The 6,000-nt window shown below is 47.7% G+C and overlaps 1 protein-coding gene across 5 annotated transcripts in view; it reads left to right on the top strand.

Moving 5' to 3' along the window:
* Positions 1-1,558: 1,558 nt before the first annotated feature.
* PCDH11X (protocadherin 11 X-linked) overlaps positions 1,559-6,000 on the top strand; it is a 560,187-nt gene continuing 555,745 nt past the window's right edge. For 4 of the 5 annotated variants that reach the window (XM_089536702.1, XM_089536700.1, XM_089536704.1 and 1 more), the window contains exon 1: positions 1,559-1,646. The gene's annotated coding sequence lies outside the window, so the exon portion shown is untranslated. Of the gene's footprint in view, positions 1,647-2,992; positions 3,049-6,000 lie in introns of those variants that run through there. The other variant, XM_089536701.1, reaches the window with a different exon arrangement.

Below are 6,000 nucleotides of genomic sequence, written 5' to 3'. Positions count from 1 at the left end.
AAGTCACCTTTGACTCATGGCAACCCTGTGGATGAGATATCTTCAAGACCCCATATCCTCATCCTCTGGGCTCAGGTCCTCCAGGCCCATGTCCTCCCTGACCGACTCTCCTCATTTGGCATGTGGTCCTCTCTTTCTGCTGCCTTCAGTCTTTCTTAGCATCACTGTCTTTTCTAATGATTCGTTTTTTCATTGTAATGTTGCCAAAGTAAGACAGCCTCAATGGAGTCATCCTGCTTTCTAGGGCTTGATCTGTTCTAGGATCCATTTGTTTGTCTTCTTGGCCATCTGCAGCATCCTCAGCACTATCCGTTTGTATATATACAATGATCCTGCATTATTTGATGCCTATCATCCTCTGACTGGGAGTAAGGTTGTAACTAAGTGGTGGCAGTAAGACCAAAGCCACTGTATTGCCAGAAGGCGAGAAGTAAGCAATATTTTCTCCTCTTCCTGAATGCCAAGAGATGTAAATCTTGTCCGAGAGGAGGTTTGGCATCACCTTTCCCTGAGGAGGCGGAGAGAGTGTGACTTGAGCCACATCACCCAGTGGGTTTCCAGGGCTGAGGTGGGACTTGAACCCTGGTCCTTAGAGTCGGAGTCCAACCTGCAACCTGATCCTCCCCTGCAAGAGCAGAAAATGCTTGGGGTCTTCCTAGTGGCCTTCCCCAAAGGAGGCTGAGAGAGTGTGACTTGCCTCTGGGTCAGGAGTAGATGTCGTGGGAGGGCCTTCAAGTCATTTGTCCCGGAGTGGGGTTTGGCATCACCTTCCCCTGAAGAGGCTGAGAGAGTGTGACTTGAGTAACATCACCCAGTGGGTTTCCAGGGCCTTCGAGTCGGAGTCCAACCTGCCAGCCGAATCCTCAGCTCCGAGAGCAGAAGGTGCTTGGGGTCATGGGGATCTCCTGGCAAGCTTTGTTCCGAGGCGGCCTTCCCCTGAGGAGGCTGAGAGAGTGTGACTTGCCCAAGCAGGCAAGGGGCTTCCAAAGCAACCCTGGCCTGAAGCGGAGGGCTCCCTCCTGCTGCGAGAGCATCCTTCCTTCTGCCTGGCAAGAAGAAGAAGAAGAAGAAGAAGAGCCTCTCCCTCCCCCTCCCTGCCTCCTCATTTGCATGCCCCGCCCCCTTCCCGGTGATGTCAGTCCCGGCGAGGACCGGCTGCCGGGGCTGGCGAGAGCGGAGCCCAGACGGCGGTCGGAGGAGGCGCCGAGCGGAGGCTTAGCGCTGCTGCTGCTGCTTCGGCGGCAGAGGGTCCGGGTCTCTCCGCTGGCGTTGCGGAGCCGGCCCTCAGGAAGCAGGCGCCCAACTCCCCGGGAGCCTTGGCTTTGCCTCGACCAAGAAAGAGCCCCTCCAAAGGTTTCCCAAAGAGTGAGCCAGGGATGCGAACACCTGCGAGAAGGAAGAGAGGCTGACTTGGAGCCCGGCGAGGAGCAGCTGGCCTGGCCCTGGCCCTGGCCCTGGCCCTGGGCAGGTGAGCAGGCGGGAGCCCCTCGAGAGGACTTGGCTCGCTTGCCCTGAACTCCGCTTCGGAGTCGCCTTCGGGTCTCTTCTTCCTCTCCTTCTTCTTCTTTCGTTTGGGAGTCACGGGTTTGGAGCCACGTGTGAAAGCGGCATGGCAGAGGACTTGCCCTGAGGAGGGAAGCAGGAAGGTAAGGCGACAGGGAGCAAAGGGGCTGACTGGAGGGGGAGGCAAGGGAGACTCCTGGGATGGGAAGCTCTGGCCTCCACATTGGAGAAATAACCCGCTTTGAGCCCGCTTCTGGTGGCACTAGGGCTTCGCGACCGTTGCCCAGGTGCCCTCGCCTTCAGCCCTAGCCTTTCAAGCGGACTCAAACCGGGTTGTCAGTGCAGTGTGGATGCAGTGTGGAGCATCCCTGGGGAGCAGTGCCTCCAGCCAAGACGGCGGAGGAACTCAGCAGGACAACAAGTACATTGTGCCTTTCGGTTGAGCATTAAAAGGTCTGGCTGATGGATTTGGGTCTGCGTTGGTTCAGTGGCCAACACAGCCCCCCCCCCCCCCTCTGCATGGGAAGGAGCCAGGAATGGGGGCTGCCAAGGCTTGGCTCTCTGTGGGTCCTTGCAGGGATTCTTAGTGGGGGCCTTTAGTGGCTTCCCTTTGGCAAGGGAGGGGGGCCAGATGGGGCAATATTTTGTATTTTATTTTATGGGGGGGGGTCACAGTCCCTAGAGATGCTCTGGGGAGGGCCTACCCCCCTCCTCCAAAAGACAGCAGCCTCCCCCTCCTTTCTTTCATGCCCCACATTGCTCTGGTCAAGACAGTTCAGATGTGGGTTATCAGAGATAAGAGTATTTAAAGCGGGGGGGGGGGGGAGGGAGAGAACACACACACACAAAGCATATGGAGCATTTTATGGATGCAGTTGTAATCCTGTAATGGAGGCTGCATTAGAGGGGGGATTGCATTTTAAGAAGCAGCAGCAGCAGCAGCCTTGGTTGGGGGCAGGGAGAAGGGGGGTCGGGGGGGTGGGAGTATTAAAAGAACAGCAGCCACATTCACCCCAGGAATGCCCTGGATTGGAAGAGAAGTTCCCTGATGGAAGGATTGCCTTCAACTCTGGGGATGAGCTGATGAGTTGGTGGATATTTGGAGGAGGGGGATAAGATGCAAAGCAGATCAGGATGAGAGAGAGGACATACATACATACACACATATATATCCTTTGGGTTTGGGAAGATTGGAAATCCAGCCCTCAGTGGAACTGGGGTGCCATCTGGGCATAGGTGCCAGCCAGGAAAGGCGAAAGGAGACAAGCTTTTCCAGGAGCACAGAGCAAGAGCAAGTCACTTCTTTTTCTCATTATAGTGGTATTGATAGAAAGTGAATGAGGCAGGCTTCTGGCACTCTTTCCCCTCCTCAGCAGAAATTGGGGAGAGCATGGATCTTTCTGCTACCTGCTGGCTGCAATGTGGATTGGCTGCAGAGCAGAGGGTCTCTCTCTCTCTCTCATTTTGCTACTTGGAAGCTTAGCAGAGTAATAACTTGTAAGAAGAAGCTCTGAAGGACTGTCATGAAGAAGAGGAAGGGAAAAGGTATTAGCTGTTGCATGACTGGGGGGGTGGGGGGTGTGCACCATATGAATGTAGCATTACCTCGAAATAACTTGTGCTGAAGTGTTTTTTATTATTTTATTTTTAATTTTTAAAATAGATATTTTTAAATGACATGCTCCTGTTTTAGGCGAGCCTCACGTGTTCAGACATCCAAGTCTGATAAACGTGTGAAGGTATTGGCAGTGCAGAAATGTCAATCCATCAGAAATGGGAGACCCTTGCCTTAGAAGCAAATCCACCACATATTTGCCCTTCGTAGCAATTTCTTGCTCTCATAAAGACAGAAACAGAAGTGTATTCCTCAACCCAAGGAACACCCCCCCCCCCAAAAAAAAAAAGAATCCTTTTTCATATGGTTACAATGGTGGAGATAGATACGGTGGGTAAAATGTGAGCATGTGTTTTAAAGGTGAGTTGGGAGGTGAGGAGGTAGAAAGCTGGTGTTTTTAAAAACTTACCGGAAGGCTGACTTTTGTACAAGCCCTAGAAAGTGAAAATTCCACCCTAATTTGAAAAGTCTTAGCTGCAGTTCTTACATTGGTCTTGGAGAACATGCCGGACAACATTTTCTGTAGAGGAAAGTATGCAAGCTGTGCATCGCAAAAAAATTCTTCATCAGGCAAAAACTGAGCAACAAAGACTTCTTCTATTACATTGCCAGCATAGCCATGCAGCACTGCTCTGCAATAAGGCAGAGTTCTGAAAATGCAGTGACTTCAGTGAATAAATTCAAATAAACCTCTGTAGGGTTGTCAAAAACAGTTTGTTTTCACATCTGAAATGTGAACGGGAGCTTGAGTTATGCCTTCATACTTGAATGCTTTCAAAACTGTAAATTTTGCATAAGATAAAGGTGAAAGCGAGGGAAGCATGGGCATGCATGAGGCATAAGAGCAGAGGAAAAGTCATCTAGACAAAAATAATTCCATCTATATCCTTATTGGAAAGATGGGGGGGGGGGGTATGAAAAAAGAAAGCTGGTAAGTGTGTGTGGTAATTGCAAAGACAGCCTCAGAATATTAATGACTTAAACCCTGGGGATGCAAGGGTTTAGCTTGATAGGCAAAACGCAAGAGTGAGCTGGCAGAGAGAGGTCTTTAAATTTCCAGACATGTTCTGTTTCAGCTCCGTCTGTAGTCAAACTGGCAAATAAAACTCAACATTGCTTAAGTCAATGGTTCTTGTAGTATTTTTCTTTTAAGGATATGGCACATCAACCCTTTCATGGGTGGCAGGTAACAAAATGTTTCTGCTATTGCTGGATGTGTGAAGCTTTTCTATTTAAAGCCTCCTTCTGTCAAATAAAACAGAAGACAGACATCTATTTCTCCCCCCCCCCCTCAGCCTTACTATCCATCTTTGTTTGCAGCCCCCCCTCCCCAATAATAAGAGGTCTTACTGCTTCACAGCTCCATAGTTCCTCCTGGCAAGCTTCTTTTTAAAAAAGTGAGCAAATAATGCCTTGCTGTAGTTAAAGGATAATTTATATTCAACATAGGGCTGTCTGCTCAGTACAATTCGTTTTATACGTTGCAGCCTCTGCAAAAAGGCAGATCAAAGATTTGGACCTATAGTTCTATAATACATTTGTATTCTGTGTGGGTCTTGAGGCAGTCCCTCTTTCCTCGCTCATAGTCAAGATTATGTCAGTCTCCTTCCATTATTTCCAGCAACCATTTGCTTAGTGGTTCATCCTTTAGCCCTACAAATTGTGCTATGAGTTGCAATAAGAAATGTACGGCTACAAATCCAAATGCAGCCCACACCTTTTATATATAACCACAGTGTTTCAAAGTTTCTTTCTGGTGGTGAGTGAGAAATGCAACATGAAGAAAAGCTGAGGATTGGGGAAATGTGTGAATTTAAAGTTTCTGGCCACCTTAGCTTCTTGACTCCAGAGGTTTGTGACGGTTAATCATCTACTTAATTGTGCTTTTGGAGGGAAAACATCAGTCAGCTGCCTTGAGGCAAGGGGTTAATATGAAATTTCAAGTTTTGCTGGTCTAAGTTTTGCCTCCTTCTGGCTACACCAGTGCCTTTAATATAACATTTGATACTTAATTGCATGGTTTTTAAATATTGTGAAGCTGCTCTGAGTTCCAGTTCTGGGGAAAGAGTGGGATACTACTACTACTACTACTACTAATACTTCATTTGAGGCTGTGTTATGGTTGACATCAAAAACATAACCAAGGAGCATTGTGGTAATAGCAGGAAGGGAAGCAATAAACCAGTTTGGTCTTGGTATTATAATGTCAAGGACGCATAATGTTGTTGTATCATACTATTCCTCTGTTCAAGCTGATATAGTTAAGGTAGCATGCAAATTAATGAGGATACTGAGTTGGAAAACTGTCTTGATAGCAATCCTTGTTTTCACCAAGGAGAGCTGGAATAGGAAGCATTCTACATGGATTTAGATGAAGTGAGCTATCCTCTGCCCTGGATTCTTTCTAGTCGAGGGAGTCCTGTAGAGAGGTTTTTCATATTTTTCATAGCACATGTCTAAGCATGTTTAGTCTGAAATCAGTTTATAAGTTGATTTATGTGCTGCTTCAGTGTTATGGATCATACTTGAAGCTAACTCAACAATGCCATCATGAACATGTACTGTGCAACATTGTGCCCAATGGAAGTCCTACTGAAATGTGTTTCCTAGTCTGCTTGTTTCCTCTGCCCTAAGTCTATACAATGGCTGGAACATTACAGTGCTGTACACACCTCATATATGGATAGTTCAGTTTCTGCAGTAGAGATTCATAGGGTAGCAGACTGGGCACTTTGAACTTCATATTTTGTAGCCTTCAGACTAGTTGCGGCAAAGCGTTTCTGTCAGTACACGCTTATCTGTTACCAAAAACAATTCAAGGAGGTACTCTTTTTGGTTACCTAGAGAATATGACAACCTTTGTAACAGTATTGTTAATGTAA

The sequence above is a fragment of the Sceloporus occidentalis genome, unplaced genomic scaffold (assembly GCF_023333645.1).
Source record: "Sceloporus occidentalis isolate IW3139 unplaced genomic scaffold, rSceOcc1.0.p SCAF_8, whole genome shotgun sequence".
Taxonomy (NCBI): domain Eukaryota; kingdom Metazoa; phylum Chordata; class Lepidosauria; order Squamata; family Phrynosomatidae; genus Sceloporus; species Sceloporus occidentalis.
Note: the sequence above shows the minus strand (reverse complement) of the source record. Positions and strands in the feature narration are given on the sequence as shown.